The following is a 20882-nucleotide window of genomic DNA, read 5'->3' as shown; positions in this document are numbered from 1 at the left end:
ATGAGTAATGAGTTGGCACGTCCTGGGCACTAATTGAAGTCATCTTACATCTCTCAGTGCAGGTTCAACATAACCTAATTCACAGTAATTGCCTAGAAGGCCCCTTTCCATTCTACAATTTTTTTTTAAATGGACTGCTTTGAAAGGCATAATAAATTTTTTACAGTTTCAGCCTAGTAAAAATATATAATTAGCATAACAAGTGTTGGTATAAAAATTGTATTTCTAAAATACACCTAGTCTCATATAGATGTCACATACCCTTGCAACAATTTAGGTCACACTAATTATTTAAAATTCCCCACACACCCTCTGTTTTTCCTAAGGTGAAGAGAAACTAAGGTAAAATCTAATCAAGCCAGTTCCTGATTCCAAACCAATGAAATCTAAACTAGAAATCTGATTCTTTCTTCTGGCTCTTCCTCTCCATTTCCAGGTCTATCGAAGCATAAATGGGGGAGGGGGGGGGCCATAACAGAATCAAGTAAGAGTTGGAAATGCCCATCTGTTGTGAACTTTAATTTCCCAATCTAAGGCCTAGGCCCGTGGTCAGCAAACCGCGGCTCGCGAGCCACATGCAGCTCTTTTGACCCTTGAGTGTGGCTCTTCCACAAAATACCACGTGCGGGCGTGCACGTATAGTGCGATTGAAACTTCATGGCCCATGAGCAGAAGTTGGTATTTTGTAGAAGAGCCGGTATTTTGTGGAAGAGCCACACTCAAGGGGCCAAAGAGCCGCAGTTTGCCAAGCCGCAGTTTGCTAACCACTGGTAGGCTGTGGGCTTTCGTAGCCGAGACGGCTGTCAGTCAAATAAATCATCCCAGGAAGAAAACGAATCAATTTCTGTAGCCTTGATAGTAGAACTGAACCAAGTTGTGAGAAATAGGAAATGTATCTACATGGATTTAGAGCTCCCTCTCCCATTCTCCCTACCCTGGGCCTGGCCCAATGTTTGCTCACCTCCATCACCACCTGTAAGGAATTATTTGTAACCAATCAAGAATACTTATTAACTTGATTAAAACTCTATTTGCTGTCTTGCTGCTAAGAAACCAGAATATAAATCTCTTATCTCAATGAGCCCCTAGAGCAGTGATGGCAAACCTTTTGAGCTCGACGTGTAAGCATTTTGAAAAACCCTAACTTAACTCTGGTGCCGTGTCACATATAGAAATTTTTTGATATTTGCCACCATAGTAAAACAAAGACTTATATTTTTGATATTTATTTTATATATTTAAATGCCATTTAACAAAGAAAAATCAACCAAAAAAATGAGTTCGCGTGTCACCTCTGACACGCGTGTCATAGGTTCACCATCACTGCCCTAGATCATCAGGAGACATGAACTCAAAAAAGAAAAAAAAGGGAACAGAGTCCCAAATTTATATTTATATAGACATGTGTTTCATGTCTTACTATTAGAGACACATGGCCTTTATGTGCCAAGCACCATAGGATTATGTTTGGAATGTCCAACTGCTTATCCATAGGATTAGATTCACAAATAAAGATGACTAATACTTCCGATTTTCTAAAATTATTGACACAGCTGTAACAGCCTTAGGCAGCCAATCAGAAACCTCCATGTGAAGTCAATATCCTTGCTAATTTAAAACAGTGATTCATTCTCTGCCTATCTGCCCACAAATGATTTACAGTGTCTGTTAATCCTAACTGCAACAACCAAACAACCCATCAATGGAGCAGTATCCCATTCTCCCAACAGGCAGAGAACTTCTTAAATACCTTGTCCTGAATGGGGAAAGGCCTAATGAAAGAATTTTTATCCTAAGCCCAGAAGAGATCGTTCTTCTGTGAAGAATGAACCACTCAAAATACTTTAGAAGAGAATGGTAAGGTGAAACTAGTTCTAAACATACAAAGTTAAATCTGATTGCTAAAGAACCACAGGGCACATGCTCCATGGCTCAGAGTTACCCAAGGATACACTCCGTTCAAACGTAGTGGATGTTTGCAAAAAAAAGTGGTGCCACACGTTTCCACTTTCCAGATATGGGGCTTTCCTCAATCCACCTTCTTGGCCTGCATGCAAGAAGGAACTAGAAAATAGGGACCTATGAAAAGCCTGCTTCTCTCCACCTCTGGGCCGGTCCAGTCAGGGAGAGACATGTGGTTCTTCAAGAAATGGCTGTCTCTAGCAAGGAGGGACCTGGAGAGTATTATACTAAGTGAAATAAGCCTGTCAGAGACAGACAAGTATCACATGATCTCACTCGCATATGGAATCTAATAAACTGATAAACAAAATAGATCTAGAGACACAGAAACATGGAATAGACAGCGGAACCTCAGAGGGGAGGGGAGTTGCGGGGTGAGTGGAGAGAGGTTAATTGGGGAACTTATATGCATATATTATATACATAGCCCATGGATACGGACAATAATGTGGTGAAGGCCTGGGAGGAGCGGGTGGAGAGGGTCAATGGGGAAAAACGGGGGCCACGGGTGGGGGGAAACATCTGTAATATTTTCAACAATAAAGATAAATTTTTAAAAAAAAGAATGGCTGTCTCTAGAGTAAATTTCAGAAGACATGAAAACACACAAGATCAAAGGAATATAGCAGAAGAGGCAGAAGCAAATATTGCCTCACTGGATCCCATATTTGCCAGTCATCCAATTCTCAGATACAATTTTATTGCTACTTTTTAAAAAACTGTCAAGGTACATCAAAGTGCATTTTGCTGCTGTTTTAGATGGACTCCGGGACTCCCCTTGGTCACTCATTAACTTCTCCACTTGACAAGAATGCGCCCTGAGTTCTTACAATTAAAACTGGGAAATTTAAATACTGATCTCTCTCTCACACACAACGTTAAAAAATAAGAATAATCTTACATTAAATAAAAATGCTTACACTGTGAGAAATACTACTGGGAAATGACAATTTTTAAGTCTTTTACAATGTGATTATGGCTATCTGCATAAAAAGGGATTATTTTCTACTCCAGTGAAGAAAAAAGGAGCAAAACTCTAGGTAAGACAAAATACAAAGCAAGCCGGCAGCATTTCCCTGCCTGAAAAGCACTCATCAATCATTCTGGCTGTCTCATGATAATGCTTCAACAAACCCACCAGTGAAATGAGATTGTTGCCGATTCCTATGCATTTAAAAGAGGACAGATATGTCACACTATGCAAAACATGGTGTCATGTGATCAGAAAGACATTTAATGATTTGAAGCAGGACGATAAATGTCAGTGAATACTTTGAAATGTAGTGCCTCTAAAACAGACCCTTTCGGACGTTTCTGCACTCAACCAATTTTTTATTCCCTCGGCAGTTTCCATTTGCAAAAGGGCCTGGGATGTACCAAAGCAATGTGAGTGACATCATGCTTGGACATGAAGCTCAGGGAATAAAAAAACAATACGATGGAGCGGGGGGGGGGGGGGGGGGGGGAACAGCAATGTATTTCCCAGGACTTCCCTAGAAAGGCAGCCACTGGATCACTGGATCACAGCAAATCCGAAGCTTTGGCCTCTGGGAACCTTTATTACAGCTCCTATCGAAGGGAGGGGAGGGGGCAGCTTTCCAGTCTTCACAGGAAAAGAGTGATTTCCAAATTATGACTTTTGAGAGCTCAAGAGAGGGAATGACTTATTCATAGTAAATGAGAAACACATGGTTTGCTCAGAGGGTTTCTGTCCACCCTGCTCAGTTATTTCTCTTACATGAAAAAGACAAATTATTAAGATTTAAACACAATATCCCTTAGAATGTACCACACATTTGTGCTTCAAGCCTGAAGGCTGAGGCTTTAAGTTTAAGTGAAAATGACTCTGGGGTAATATGGGGAACATTGGCTCCTCACTCCAGAGACAAGCAGAGCAACTGCCCCCCACACACCAAGAAATACAGTGGAATGGGCACAGCAGTCAACAGGATACCTGCCCACTGCACCCACTTTCAGAATCAGCCAACTGAAAAGGCCAGTGTCCTCACCGAAAAATATGGGGACCCATCCACCCAACGTTGGGTGGGGAGGTTTTCGTTCTCTTCTTTTGCCCTTTTGTCATTTTGTCACCATGCTTTCTCCTTATCCCAGTGGCTCTTAGCCCCAGTTATACAGTAGAATTATCTGGAAGGTCATAAAAGATACCCAGCCCTTCTACTATGCATCTGGATTTAAGAATCACTGTTGCATCCTCATCTGATTTCAACCTCACTAACTCAGCCTTACACTGTATCGTTTAGACTTTTGATGAGATCTGCCAAGCAAGCTCTTTTATTATCTTTTTTTTTGGAGAAGTCCAAGAGGCTCTCAAGGGAACATTGGTACATTTTCCATGGTGTGCAGAGAGCCACTAAGTATAGAGACATTATACATGGTATGGGAATTGCAGCTTACTCCCATGGAACCCAGGGCTCGCCAACCCCCCCCCCCCACCCCCGCCTTCCTAATGTATGTCACAGGCTTGTCCTGAGGGAAGGGGTGGGATAGCGTTTCTCAGGAGGTTCTATCCAATTTCCTAGCAATCACAACACAGGAAAGAGCTCTCTGCAGTCTGTGGCTGTGATAGAAATGCTTCTCACAGATATCTCGCCCTAGACAAACAAACATCCCGCTAAGCGGAGCTCAGCACATTCCCTGAACAACTCCAAGGATGGGACTGTATGGCAGTGCCCGTGGAGAGCACTTAGTTATCTTTTATTACAGAAGCTGCATACCATGAGTACCCCTCACTGCCCATCAAACACGCCCACCCACATCACTGCCTGCCTCTCCACTTCTCAGGTAATGAGTATGGCCACGACTCTACAGGCGTTAGATGACCAGAACATCGGTCAGAGCCAAACCACCCACAGTTTGTCCTACATGATAAATACAACTCCTTCTTTTCCAGAAAATCTACTCATTCACAGACTAAAACCAATAACTTGGGGGGGGGGGGGGGGAGAGCAGCCTTACATTTGAACATACAGCAACTTTAATGATAAATTTAATTGTCTAGGCCAGGGGTGGGCAAACTTTTTTACTTGAGGGCCACAATGGGTTCTTAAACTGGACCGGAGGGCCGGAACAAAAGCATGGATGGAGTGTTTGTGTGAACTAATATAAATTCAAAGTAAACATCATTACATAAAAGGGTACGGTCTTTTTTTTGAATAGTTTTATTCATTTCAAACGGGCCGGATCCGGCCCGCGGGCCGTAGTTTGCCCACGCCTGGTCTAGGCAAAATGGCATTCTCAATTTCTATACTTTTTTTAAGTTTAAAATTTTACATCACTGTGTAGCAGCATTAATTCTATCAATAGTGTTTTGTTTTCTGCACATAACACAATATTTGCTTATAATTTGATTTTAGAAGTGGAAAGTCCTAACAGTGAAGACTCGTGCATGCTAATAGCTGCTGTTTATTGAATGAGTGGTAGGTACCAGGCACTATGCTCAGTGTTTTATTGCATTTAATTCCCTCCACCCGATGGAGGAACTACCAGTGTCTCCACTTACAGATGAGTACGTGACTCTACAATAAATAAAACATTTCCGTAGTCAGCAAAGCCAGAGGAGGCTGAGCTGGGATCTGGACAGAAGTCGAGCTGACTCCAAAGCCCATAATGATTTCTAGAAACTATCCCAGCAGTTATGTATCTTTTATAAGAGAGCAATGTGCTGAAATACCACTTCCACCACCATTTTCAAATAAGAAGAGAGGGAATCTGAATTCTTACTTGGCTTTTACCCTAAGGAAAGTATTTGTGTGGAGTAGTGATGAGTGTGGGGCTTGGAATCGTGTCTCTGATATGAAGTGACAAACTGAATCTCTGAGCACCATGTTCTCGTCCACACAAGAACTCTGACGTTGGAATTGTTGGGGGGACTAAAGGAAACAGCCTATTAGGCTCAGAGCCTGCTAGCTTTCTTCCTTCTCTCACCTCCCATTCACATGACTAGGGAAAATAGTCCTTATCTATGACAGAGGTCCTCACAGAAAAAAATTACTTAAAACATGATTTGAAAAGTGAAAAGATATGCTCTAGAGAAGCTCTGTTTCTGGTCGTTAACCCTTTGCTGTTTACTGAGTCCTGAAAGAAATGTGATCACTGAAGTCACACCGAGGACCTCCGATTAGGAAAGTGAACCTTTTTGCTATTCGGAAAGCACATTATCCTGGCCCATCTGTTTTACAACTCCGCAATGTCTATTTGGCTTGGCTTTATTTTGGTTTTGACTCTTATACTTCCACAGGTCATTATTACACACCCATGAAGTGCTCAGGCCTGTAGGGAATTTTTTTTATTATTATTATTCTGAAGATAAGATTCCTACCCTTAAGAAAGGTATACTATTTTGGTTGAATTTTCTTGAAAGTAACACATATAAAAATCTGTGGATGAATTCATTAATCAGCGCTTGCCAGTGGCTAGGATTGGGAGGAGGGTGTGACTATTAAAAACGTAGCAGAAAGGAGTTCCTTTAGGGTAAGGAAACAGCTCTGTACCCCGATTGTGATGATTACTTGAATGCACCAGGATGATAAAATTTCACAGAAATACAAACACGTGCGCGCGCGCACACACGCACACACACACACCAAAAAAGAATGCGTGTAATAACTGGTAAAAATCCAAAGAAAGTCTCTACTATATCAAGGTCAATTTCCTGGTTTTGATGATCTGCTATGGCAGGGGTGGGGAATGTCCAACCCGTGGGCTATATACAGCCCTCAAAATCATTTGGTCTGGCCCTGCCAAGGCAACCCCAGGGCCAGACTTATCAAAATTCAATAAATCTAGGAGCTTTTTTCATAGCAACATACATTTATATTAAGCGGATTATATTAAGTGAATGATGCTATAAATACCCAAATGGCCCTTGGCAGAGAAAAGGTTTCCAACTCCTATGCTATGGTTTTGCAAGATTATCTTTTTGGGAAAACTGAGCGAAGGGCACATAGAAACTCTGTACTGTTGCTGCAATTTTTTGCGAGTGAAGCTATTTTAAAATAAACTAGCATTTAAAAACAAAAGCATGAGAAAGATCCATATAAAATTAAATGGGAAGATCTCTAACATGCATTGTTAAGCTAAAAAAGCGGGGGGGGGGGGGGAGTGCACACTGTGTGTAATATGCTACCTTTGGGGTAAAAGCAGGAAGTACAGAATTGCTATCACATTTCCTTGTGCAGCATAAAGAGCCTCGGAAAGGATACATAAGACACTAAGGACGGTGGTTTCCTGTGAGGACTGCACAGGAGGGACTTAGAGATGAGCACAGGATGGAAGGGAGGCTTATATACTTTTGGTTTTGAACCATGTAATTGTGATATTACTTATACCAAAACAATAAAAAGACAAAAATAAAAAAATATCGTAACTTAATAAATGATAATATCAATGTAGAAACCTATGTCAAGTTCTTTACTGAACAATTTACGTACATTATTTTTAATCCTCAAAAACATCTCAAAGTGAATGATCTCTCTTTTTACAGAGACTAAAACCAAGACGTAAGGGACATTGTTAAACCTTTTGGCTAGGCCTATGGTCTTCACACTATAATCAACTCCCTTCCTATTTAAGGTTTGCTGAACTATCTTATTGCTTCTTTTTTAAATTAAATTTATTGGGATAACATTACTTAGTAAAATTACACAAGTTTTAAGTGTACAATTCTATGATACATCATCTGTATATTGTATTGTGTGCTCACCCTCCAGAGTCTGGTCTCCTTCTGTCACCATGTTTGACTACCTTACCTTCTCCATCCTCCTTTCATTCCCCTTCTCCTCTGGTAACCACCCTAATTTGTCTGTTCATTTGTTGCTTTCTGCTTTACATCCCACATCTGAGTGAAATCATATGATTCTTGTCCTTTTCTGCCTACCTATAAGGGAAATGCACATCAAAACCACAATGAGATACCACCTCACACCTGTTAAAATAACTGCTATCAATATGATAAGAAATAAGTGTTGGAGAGATTAGAAGAAAAGGGAACAATCACATACTGCTGGTGCGAATGTAAATTGGTTTAGCCTCTATGAAAAACAGTATGAAGGCTCCTCCAAAAATTAAGAATAGAGCTACCATTATGACCCAGAAATCCCTCTTCTGGGTATCTACAGAAACATTTGAAAACACATATTTGTAAAGATATATGTCCCCCTATTTTCATCGCATCATTATTCACTGTAGCCAAGACGTATTAACAAAGTGTTTTTTATTTTTTTAATATATTTTATTGATTTTTTACAGAGAGGAAGGGAGAGAGATAGAGAGTCAGAAACATCGATGAGAGAGAAACATCGATCAGCCGCCTCCTGCACATCCCCCACTGGGGATTGCCCACAACCCAGGTACATGCCCTTGACCGGAATCGAACCTGGGACCTTTCAGTCCGCAGGCCGATGCTCTATCCACTGAGCCAAACTGGTTTTGGCACAAAGTGTTTTTTAATGGATAACCTGATAAAGATGTGGTACATATACAGTGGGGCCTTGACTTACGAGTTTAATTCATTCCGAGACCGAGCTCGTTAAGGAGCTCGTTAACTCAAATTACTCTGTCAACTCAATGAAAAAAATCGGCCACGAGACAGCTGGTAACTCAAAAAACTCGTTAGTCGGGACACTTGTAAGTCAAGACCTCACTGTACTCTGGAATACTACTTAGCCATAAAAAATGATAAAATATCACCATTTGCAATAACATGGATGAGCCTTGAGTGTATCGTGCTAAGTGAAATAAGTCAGATGGAAAAGGCTAAGAATCATATGATTTCACCCATGGTGCTTATCTCAGTGCCCTCATGCATGGCTTTTCCTTTGCCCAAAACCACTCACCTCTCTCACCCTACTTTGTCTACCAGAAAACTCCTATTTCAGCGTTAAAACTAAGTTCTTGCCCAGTAAAGTTTTCTTCAAACCACTTTCCTCACAGAATAAATATTTCTCTTCTTGGTCTTCTATATTTCATACTTGGTTAAGAATATCTTAAAAGTATATAACTGTCTTTAAATCCCCAGCATCTAGCAAAATGCCTGGCAACTATAACTGTTGCTCAACAAATGTTCCTTTAGCTATAGAACACTTCATAAACCTCACCATGAGAAGAATTAAGAGGTCTTCAGAAGAAATAAGACCTGTCATTACAAAGATTCATATTCACTTCACTTGCTAACTACTAAAATGGTAGTCCTATTATTTTTAAACAAAAGTGGCTACAAGTAATTTTGAAAATACCAATTATCTTATATTAAGAGAAATAGCTCAATAATAAGTGGACATAAGAATATATTCATTACACACCCTTCAATGCCAAATTTCTGAGTGAGGCTAATTCCTAATACATTTTATAAATTCTTTATGAAATATGAATTCATTAAAAAATAACACCTTTTATTTTAAAATGTATTAAATTTATTAAATTTCTCTAAGTATGGTCTTTTTAATTTCCTTTTCTATGAAATGCATTTGCCTTTAAAGGTGAAATGAAGGACACTGTGTTCAGAAGAAAACTTGATCCTTTGGTGCTGAACTTCTAAACTTCATGATCATTGACTATGGCATGGGTTTCTAGAGAGACACACAGAACTGACTTTCAACACTGTTATTCTCCTCAAAAAGACTCTGTCTTGAAGATGACATTGTCCACGTGGTTCATTAAGTTAAACCAACAATCAAGTACCAGGTATGGCAGAGTGGTCAAAAATTCCCAAGTTCAAGTCTTGGCTCTCACAATTCCTGTGTCCTTGATCCAGTTAAGTCCTCTCATTTTCCACATTTGTAAAATGAGGTTATATTGGTATCAAACACATCGAGATGCTGGGAAGATTGAATAACTTTTGACACATATAAAGAGCTCAAAACAGTGCCTAATATGTGCCAAGGATTGAATACATATTAACTATTAATATATAACTCTGACATATGGTGTATGCCAAATAAATAGCATTAATTCAAGAAGAAACTTGTCTCTGTTTAATTAAGCTTAAGATATCTGAAAGAATTATTATCTCAGGGTCACTTTAGAAGATAGAGAAAACTTCAAAAACACTAAAAATGTAAGGATAGAATGTATGTCTTCGGCAGTATGTGCTAGCAATGAGCTGTTAATCCACTTTCTGAGAGATAAGCCCGACTCTCTAGAGAAGGAGACTCACGTCCCAAACCTCACATTGTCTTTGCTTTGAGGACTGATTGACCAGAAAGTTTAATTTTCCCAGATGTTTTGTAGCAACATTTATTTAACAAATATTCCAAAATACAGATCTTGACAATAAAACAGATTTTTTTAAAAAGAAAGTCTATTCCAATGGGGTCCTTACCAGAGAAAGTGGGTCATAATATCTAGTTGGGCATGTTCAAAAGGGTTTTCGTTGCCATTTGTTTAGCTGTCCTCTCATGCTTTGAGGGGACAGACCCTTCATAAGCCAGACCCAACATACTAATTACAATTATGCTATATAAAAGGCTTTCCTTGTTATCAACAATATTTAAGTCTTTATAATCAGTATCAAAATCAGCAACTGGGTGTATTAAATAATCAGAAAAACACCTTTTATTTTCAAGCAATTCAAAAATATTGAAGAACTTGAACAGATATTTGTATTCCCATATTCTTACTGGTATTATTCACAATAGCCAAAAAGGAGTATTATTCTGTCTTAAAAAGGAAATTCTGATACATGCTACATGGATGAACCTTGAGAACATTAAGTGAAATAAGCCAGTCACAAAAAGACAAATACTGTATAATTTCATTTATGATATACCTATTGTAGTCCAATTCACTCAAACTGTATACTCAACATGATTAAAAACGGTGAATTTTGTTATGTATATTTTAATACAATAAACAAATATTATTGGGCTCCTGCAATACATAACATAGAAAAAGGAGAAACAGGTAGTAGTTACCAATGGACTTGGCGTGAAGGAACAGTTCAGCTAGAAAATTGAGCAAGAGAGACCCTCAAAAACTATCAACACTCCTTTAATTCTCTTTTTAAAATGGGGGGCTCCTCTTTGTTTTAAAGTAGAGATGGGGGGACATTCAGCCCACAGACCGTGTAAGGCCCTTGAAATCATTTGGTCTGGCCCTGCCAAGGCATTATGGGTAAAGTAATTAAATGTTTGACCAAATATAGCTAAATTTTTAAGCTGATAATTTTGTATGGCCCACAAATTATGTTATAAATATCCAAATGGCCCTTGGTAGAAAAAAAGTTCCTCACTTCTGCTTTAAAGAGACCTCACTTTAGACTGAAAAAGGTAAAAACAAATCCTCAAAAATAAAGAGGAAAATATTAAAACTCTACTCATAGTCCAGCTCTCAATCTCAACATTCAAGCTTTGTTTGGTAGCTTGGATATTTTCAGCACAGCAACAGCAAAAATCACAGGAATCAAAGCTCCCATCTCAAAATGGAATTTGAGCCATCCATAATCTTTACTGTCAAAGCAATTCCTAATAAATTTCAGTTAGGTTAATCCCATTAAGATTTAACATTGTTATCCTTTTTAAGTGAAAACACATTTAATTAGTTCATAGGAACGAAGAGGCAGTCTGGTTCTGCCACTTCAATATCCGTTTCTCAGACCCTATGGACATGACATGAATATGGATAGGACTATTTGCTTCTGGTATTTCATTTTTCTTTCTTTCTCTTTCCCTCTCCCTGCAGCCCTACTTATTGAAATTTTACAGTACCTTGCTACCAAAGTGCTTGCAAGGGGAGGGTAGCTCTTCAGAAATAAGAAGATCAGTGAATTATTTCCTGTTACTACCGAATCCTTCATGACACACCTTCAGTAACGCAGATTCAAACAAGGAGCCTTTCTGTAGTGAGCCCCAAAAAGCCAGTCTGCTACAGCTCTGACCATCTATTTATTTTGAAATACTAAATAAAAGCTACTGGGCCAGCTATCTTCATCCCTAGACACTAGTAGGAATATACGTTGTAAATTTGATCACAGAGTTGAACAGGAATAGAAAATAGAAAATGATTTCATGGGCAGAAAGATGGCTAAGATAGCTGAAAGTCTTGTATTGGTTTTGATAAAGCAGATGCTTTATTATGACAGGTTACATACAAATAGTCATTGTCACAATAAAAAAAATAGAAAATAGAAGGTAGTATGATATACAATTGTTAAAGTTGGGGAGTGCTAGAAATTAGGATGACCAGGATCAGCTTATGGGAAGTCTAGCAGGTCTTTAACTCAATTCATTCATCTGCATGAAATGTATCTACTTGGTAGAGTCAACCCCTTGGCATTTATGTCCTCATCTGATGCAGTATGATCTGGAAGGATAAGCACACAACGTTTCATTTGAATTACTTTTCTGATTCGTCAAAGGTAAGGTATTTTTAATTTCATTCTAATTATAGGTTTTGCAGGAATTAAAAACAGGTGGCACATGAATATTTGGTATTGCTGGCAGCGAGTCTGCATATCAATAGAAAACAAATTTTCTAATCACATAAATCATATATTGTAATCACATGAAAAATAGCTCTTTCAATTTGTCTTAGTGAGAAACGTTTTTTTAAAGCTTTAAGAATCAGAAAACCTCAAGCCCAACACCTCAATAACCTGCTATGCAGTGATGAGTCCATAAGAGGTTTGGGAAATACATCAATGTATATTTATTTTCCTAAAAGGCACATTAAATAGTCAACCGTGACCAATCAGGTTTTAAACGTCTGCTGCCAATTAAGAATAAATTCCTGAATTGATTAAATTTTTCCCATTTTGGAAAATGAAATTGGGTCTTTATTTCTGCCACATCTGCCATCAGCAAGGAGAAGGAAAGGGCATGAAATAAAATAAGCACTGGCATCCAGAAAAGCTTACCTCCTCCCCATATTTTTTTATTGGAAAAATAAAATTTGTTTTCCAGTGAGATATTTCATTTTTTTAAAAATCTGTTTCCACTCAAGGCTAGAGTTCTATTTATTTTTAAATGAGGCCCGTGATACCTCCCAAGTGCGACTTAGATTTACATCTGGCTAATCCTCCAAATGCGAGGACCAAGTTCATGCTGTTTATTTCTAATGAGTTCTGTGATTTTTGGATAACACGAGTGAGAGATAGCAAATTAACTACTGCTAGTCAGCAGCAAGCAAGCAAAAGATGTCTTGGGAAGCTAGTGTGAGCAAATCCTACAAGTCAATTTCTAATCACACTTGCCAGAAACTTGGGGGGCAGGGGGAAGGGAGGTGATAAAACCTGCCAAGAAAAACAAGTGGTAGAACTTGTTTCCCTTTCCTTTTTCCATGGAATTTTTCAACACTCAACCAACAAATACAGCTCAATCTTTCCTTTCCATAAGTCGGGACTGCAAGGAAGGCTCTGGTCCCATTGATAGTCTTAGAAAAATTAAAATGCCTCTCACTGCAAAATGTACCCTCAGTCTCTGGAAGTTCCCTTACTGGAGCTGTATCCACTTACATAAAGGGAACTGCAGAGGTGAGGGGGTAGGTCACTTGCAAGCTATAGGCACAAATATATTCCCAGAAGACACGTACAGGGGAGTAGACAAATGGTAGTCAAATCTCCTTACCTAGAGCTGGTCAGCAATATTGCGAAACATGCCTGCACCAGCTGAAAACCAAGCAACATACAGGTAAAGGAAGAAATGGCAGAAAAAACACTCCCCCATATCCAGTCACTAGTAGCCTGGGAAGCACAGTTCTAAAAGCGTTTACTCATGTGCAGGGTAAGACCCAGAGGGTACACTCTTGCAATATATGTCCACCTTATTTCTCATCTGAATCCCAAACCAAACACAAGTCTTAACTAGTGGTTTTGAGCCATGGCTATAGTTAGAATCACCTGACGAGCCTGTAAGCCATACTAATGCTGGGATCCACCCCTTTCACCACCCTTGCTACTACCCCTCACACCACCCCCCCCCACACACACACACACACCCAACTCAGATGAAACTGGAATCTCTGGGAGTCAGACCAAGTGACCAGTGATTTTTAAAAAGCCACCCCGGCGATTCCACGGTGCAGCCAGGATTGAGAACCCCATTAAAAGCACAGGCATGCCTCACTTCATTGCGCTTTGCTTTATTGCACTTCACAGCTGTTTCTTTTTTCACAAATGGAAGGCAAGAACCTACCCAGCAAAAAGTTTTTGACTCGTTTCATTGTGATACTTGCTTTATTGCTGTGGTCTGGAATCAAACCCACAATATATCTGAGGTGTTTCTGAATGATCTTTTAAAAAACAAACCAATTTCTCTAGCAAGTACATTAAATCTCTCATTTCACTCAGTCTGTCCTGTCCCAGAAAGTCCTGGTCCTGACCTCCACCACCAGCCCACACAGGCCTCCAGATTTGGGAGCAGGCTGAGTGGGAGGCCCTCTGCAGTTAGAGGTGGAGGCACACTTGAGACAGGCCCCACCAGGCACAGAAAGCTTGACTCCATCTTGGTAATTAAAAGCAAAAACTCCCCTTTTCTTCTACTCAACACTTCTGACATCAAATGTGTGGGGTTTTTTGACACCAAGCAATTTTCCAATTCAATGCTGACACTCACTGTCCAAAGCCAGTACAGACCCCACTGGATAAGGGCTCAGTCCTACGGGATTGCTCCCCACTTCAAATGCCAACTGCAGCCCCACTGGCTAGCTCAGTTGGTTGAGCATCATCCCATGCACTGAAGGGTTGCCGGTTGGGTTCCGGGTTGGGCACATGTTGCTCTGGGAGTGTGCAGAAGGCAGATGGATGTTTCTCTCTCACATCGATGCCTCTCTCTCTCTCTCTCTCTCTCTCTCTCCCCTCTCTCTCTCTAAGCATGTCCTCGGGTGAGGATCAAAATATATATATACACACAAATGCCAACTGGAAGTCCAGATGGTCTTCCTGAACCTCCGACCAACCAGCTGTACTAAATCAAGGATTTCCACAACCCCTCCCTCTAGTTCTATAATCTACTAGAACAGCTCTCAGAATTCAGGAAAACAATTTACTTACCAGACTACTGGCTTATTATAAAGGATAGAACTCAGGAACAGCCAAATAGAGGAGATGCCCAGGGCAAGGCGTGTGGAGCCTCCACGCTCTCTCCAGGAACACCAACCTCCCGTTCAACCCGGAAGCTCTCCAAACTGCTTCTTACAGGGTTTTTATGGTGGCTCATTAAGTGGGCATAATTGATTAAAGCACTGGCCACTGAGGATTAACTCAGACTCCAGCTCCTCTACCCTTCCTGGAAGTCAGGGCTGAAAAGTTTCAATCCTCTAATCACAGGGTTGGTTCCCATAGCAACTAGACCTCATATTTGGGGGCTTCCAAAAGTCAACCTATTCACATAAACTCAGGTGTGGTTGAAAGGGGCTTATTGTAATTAACAAAAGATGGTCTTCGCACCTTTATCACTACAGAGCTGTGTCAGGAGCTAGGGACAATAACCAAATATTACAACAAAAGGTACTCCTATTGCTCTAAGAAATTATAAGGGTTTTAGGGACTCTAGCCAGGAGCCAGGGGCAAAGACCAAAATATATATTTCGTAGTATGTCATAGTAATCCAGGTGTTAAGTATTTTGAGTGTCTCGGGATTATGTGGTTGTGTTTAACACAAAGACAAGTGTAAAATAGGGTGTGTAGTGAGCATACATTTTGGTTTTCTTTAGGCCAGTGGCTCCTTAACCCTGCTGTGCATTAGAATCACCTGGAGGGCTTGTTAAACCACCCCCCAGAATCTCTGATTCAGTCCATCTGGGAGATGGTCCAACTATTTGCATTTCTAACAAGTTTCCTGATAATGCAGATGCTACTGATCTCAGGACCACACCTTGGCAATCAGTGCTCTAGACCAGTGGTCAGCAAACTGCGGCTCTCGAGCCACATGTGGCTCTTTGGCCCCTTGAGTATGGCCACAAAGTTTCAATCGCATTGTACGTGCGCGCCCGCACGTGGTATTTTGTGGAAGAGCCACACTCAAGGGGCCGCAGTTTTCCAACCACTGCTCTAGACTGAACTGCTGGCATCTTGAAACATTGGAAATAACAAATGGAGATTTGTTTTCTTTTCCCCAAATTTTATTGAGATGTAATTAGCATATACACTGTATAAGCTTGAAGTGTACCACATAGTAATTTGACTTACATACTGTATATTGCAAAATGATTACCACAGTAAGTTAATATCCATCATCCCATATAGGTACAAAAAGGAAGAAAAAGAGGAAAGCAATGTGGTTTTTCTTTTCCTTGTGATGAGAACTCTTGAGATCTACTCTCTTCACAACATTCAAGTATACCATAGAGCAGTGCTAACTATAGTCATCATGTTGTCCATTACATCCCTAAGAGATCTGTCTCTACAAATGGGAGTACTGAACACAAACTGGGTATTTGATTTGAAGGCATTATAGTTAACTATTGTTTTAGATGTGAACATAGTATTATCTTCAAAAAACAAGGAGCCTTACCTTTAAGAGATAAACATTGAAAAAAAAAATTTTAACAGGACAGATAGAATTGACATGTGTCATAAACCCAGCCTCCCTCCAGGGAGGCAAGGAGAGAAGAACCGGGGGGAACAGTGACCAGTAGGTTCTTTGGAGAAGCCCAGGAAAGAACAACCACCAGGCTGTACCCACAAAGGGAATCCGTGCAAATCTCCATCCAGAAAGTTTCTTACCTGAACATGCTGGGTGTCAATGCTTCTGTAGGCTCCTGAGAGTGCTAGGAGAGAAGAGGAAAGTGAGTCAAAAGTTGTAAGAGCGTACAGAAGGACACAGTAGAGTACGGTTTCAGTACACATCTCCGTCTACCTACAGGCAGTTTTGGAAAATTGTTTGCTTATTAAAGACTGGCCTGGAACTTCTCGGCTCTGGAGCCAGATGAGGGACTCACTACAGAATGGTGAGCCGTCCTCTGACCTGGAGAAAACTGGAAGCATCTAGAGATGCAAGGTTTCAGCACCAGCGCTGCCACTCTTATTCTAAGGCACTGCAAGCTCGTGATTCTCCCTTTCTGGGTCTAGACTTCATTCTCTGGAATGTGAAGTGTTTTAGATATTCTCCATAGTGACTCCCAACGCTAAGAGGATAGTACGACATTTGGAAAAAAACTGGCTCTAGGATGTAATCAGAAGAAAAGAAAGGGAACTAACACAAATTTATATGCCAGAGCCTAGTTATTTCTGTAGCTTATTTTACGTAACCTCTAAAACGGATTTTATAAAGTTCATCGCAACAGCAACAGAAGGCTATAGACAAAGAGACTGTGGCTGACACTGTGAGTAACTTGCCCAAGGTCACAGAACTAGCTGCAGCAGAGCCACAGATCAAAGCCAGAAGCTGGCTGATGCTAAGGAAGAAGTAAGCTCCGCCCACTGCACCAGGGCGATTTATATATACAGCTGGTACAGTCACATTAAAGCTGTGGTGAACTTTGACTCCAAGATCTTAACAAGGATTAAGTTTGTTTTCTGTGCCCAGGCTTATCTTTTTTAAAAATTCTGATATTTTGTGAGCATGTATAGAGTATCCAAAAAAAAAATGTATGCACATTTAGCAGCTGATAGCTCAATTGATATTTCTTTTCACATTTAACCCACTGGAATTAATAATTATTCAAAGGGTGTACACATTTTTTGGGACACCCTGTATTTGATTATAAAATAACTGCCCAATAGAATACCCAGCGAAGTTAGCTTATAACAGTTCAACCTTTCTATTCAAAATATTTATATTTGCCTCTCTATAGAATTTTTAGGGGAAAAAGTTGATAACAACAGGTTATGTCTGCATACAAGGATAAAGCTTAGAGGTTTTGCTCTCTCTTAAAATCTGTAGATGCTAAACCCCCAAATGCTCATTTTCTAACCACCTGGTTCCAAAGTTCTTGGCAAGTCATGAAAGATTCACCTCCTTCACACAGAGGCCATTTCTTTCTCTAAGGAGAAATCTGTGCCACGGCCCAGCACTCCACCACATTCCTGTTAGGCCGAGCCAGAGGCACAGCCTCTGTGGATGAGCACATTGCATCAAGCCACTGTCTGGCTCACAGGGGCTCAAGGTCATCTTACTCTCATATAGGAATTCACATAATTGGCTGTGCACATTCATCCCGTGAATCAGGTGACAAGACAGCCTATTAGATAGATCAGTCCTCTGATCCGGGACACAGCTGCTCTGCTCCCTCCAGGCTCCAAATAAGTCAGCACTATCAACCTCCCCCATTAAGTACGATTAATTGTATGAAATGGAGAGAATGAGCGTGGGTAAATAAAATGGCTGACACACTTCGCACGGCAGAAAACACGGACCGTGCACACTGCGCCAGCTGACTCCCAGGTGCAGATGAGGGCTCTCTGGGAAGCCTGCATTAAATGGTAGCCTCCATTCAGCCAGCCCTACCCCCAACCCAAACTTTTCTCCCGCATCCCACACCGCAGCAGGAGGGCCTCCCTAATTGGAATGTGCTGAGCAGAGGCCTGGAACATGTTTCTGGGCAGCACATACCTCAGAGCATCCTGGATCGCTCGCTCTCTCTCTCTCTCTCTCTCTCTCTCTCTCATATACATACACACCCCACTCAGATTTCTTAGCTCTTAAAAAATCTAGTGTACAATCAGAAATGTGGTTTTAGAAGTTAAAGTGCATGTTCCTGCAATGGTTTAAAAAACAACCCAGGTGGAGATTGCTTTTATAACACATTTCCCCTTAAGACCGGCGGTAATGACCAGACAACGAAATGACAAAGGTGCCTGGTGAAAGAATCACATTAGCTCGCGGTTCTAAAGGAAGATGGTTGCTCTGAATTTCCCTTTATACACAGCAACTTCAAAAAAAAACCCCTATTTTTTTAGTACATCTTTTTGTAGAGAAGCCTGCGTGACTTTGAAGCCTCGACACAAAACAAACAAGAGTCTTTACAAGTCCTGTCTGACCACCCAGTGAGAATCAAATAGTATTTTTTTTTCTCCAGTAGGCCACCCCAGGATACCACGAATAAAAAGGAAAATGAGGAATTCATCATGTAACTGGGATGTATTTTTCTAGTGTAGCTACTACCCTGCTTTAATCTAAATATTATGGTATATTATTCACTAGCAAGGCCAAAGGAGAACGAATTATTTGTTTATTGAGCAGAACTTTTGAAATAGCAGAAAACTGGTGAAAATCAAGGGATCAGTGGAGAAAAGGAGGAGGAGGAACTTTCTTCTCAACGTCCCAAGGCCTGAGCAGGGGGTTCTAAAGTGCTGATGCACAGGACGGTGGAGCCAGGGCTCGGTGCTCTTTAGTGCAAACGCATGGATGGACCCCTCCCAGGCTTAGGCCGCAGGAGACATTGGGGAGGCGTTTGCTCAGCATCACAGTTAAGCGCTGAGTTCCATGAAAGTGTTCTTACAGCCATAAACATCCTGAAATGTATCCCTCTAATCATGCCCCGTCTCTGCACAAAATCTCCACGTGGGCCTAATAAAGACCAGATCCTGTAGAGCCAGTCTCTGGGAGCCTCTCCTTCAAACCCCAGGCTGCCTTCCCAGGCTCAGTTCCTGCTATTACCATGGGGCACGGTGCTCCAGGGCCCCTGACACCCCTGGGGCAGGCACTTCCCCCTGACCCCGCCAGTGCGGAAGGGCTTTTATTCACCTGAGATGCCCCACGTCTTCATCTCTTTACCGACTCAACCTTCAAGAGGTAAGGATGAAATGGGATTAACAGACCTCCTCCTGAATCACAGCTCTGCCGAGCAACAGGTGGGGACTTTGGACATTCCCTGCCTCAGTTTCTTCACCTGCTGAATGGAGATAATTAAGCCTGTCTCACTGTTGTGAACTTTAACTGAGACAAAGAGGATAATCAACTGATTCTCGTCAACTTAATGTGTCACTTCCCTCCACTCAAGTGAAATGCCGCCTTCCCCCAACCCCGAAGCCTTCCTTCCTTAACACTGCAGCTAAAAAGATCTGCCCCTTCTCTAAATTCCCCTCCCCGGTTCACTGCAGTGTGTCTAGTTCCTGGTCACTCCCTAGCTGCATTATTGCTGGTCCTCCAGTTATCAGCACACCTACCAGACTGTGTGCCTTCTGGAGGCAGGACTCGGGTTTCATTCATGCGGGTATTCTTCCCAATGTCTTACACACAATCAAACTGTAAGAATCTCAGAAATCTAGCATTAATATGACCCTTTATATAACCTGGACAAAACCCATTATTCTATAGATAAGAAAACTGCATCCCTGTGAGACGAATGACCACACTGCTGGTAAGTAATAGAACCTCTTCCTACCTGACAAACACGAATTGGTGGATGGATGGACGACAGATGGACAAATGGACATACGGACAGACCAGCCAGCAATGAGCTACAGAATCCAAGATACTGTCAGCAATTCAAACTCTGACCCTCCCCATATTGGCCACCTCACCGTTCATGCTTTCCTCATCAACTGTAATTCTTCTTAATACCATGTCTTTAAAATCCATGATGAAATCCAGATCAAGGAAATTCACCATGCAAAAGGATTTGTAATAATATGCCTCTTCAACAACAGGAGCTCTTAATATAAAATATTCAAAACTTCCAAATAAACAGCAGCTCACCTTCACCTTGTATAGCTCATTCATGCCCCAACTTTTACTGAAAGCCAATACCACGTGCCAGTCACCCTGTGCCCACAGGAAGCTCACAGACAGACCATCCCTGTGAAGAGCTCACAGTTCCATGCCACTCACTTATTCTTCCACTCTGTCCCCTCCATCTGCCCCACCGTTTACTCAGTAATGTGCTGTACCAACATGATAAACCCTATCACAGACATGAAGAGGGAACTATGGGAAGGCAGATTGCAAAGCACTTGGCAAACACTTCAGTCTGAAGGTTTTGGATACAGGAGCCCATTTCCCTTCGCTCTAAGGTTCAGGAAGTGT

At 41.0% G+C, this 20882-nt stretch overlaps 1 long non-coding RNA gene across 1 annotated transcript in view; it reads right to left on the bottom strand.

The window, feature by feature from the left end:
- Positions 1-20882, bottom strand: part of LOC308516060 — a 386889-nt gene that overhangs the window by 275012 nt on the left and 90995 nt on the right. The window contains exon 3 of the long non-coding RNA XR_013995694.1: positions 16640-16683. This is a non-coding gene — a long non-coding RNA (uncharacterized lncRNA). The remainder of the gene's footprint in view (positions 1-16639; positions 16684-20882) is intronic.

Source organism: Myotis nattereri, assembly GCF_964212035.1.
Source record: "Myotis nattereri genome assembly, chromosome: 3".
Classification (NCBI taxonomy): domain Eukaryota; kingdom Metazoa; phylum Chordata; class Mammalia; order Chiroptera; family Vespertilionidae; genus Myotis; species Myotis nattereri.
This window is presented reverse-complemented; position numbering and strand designations above follow the sequence as displayed.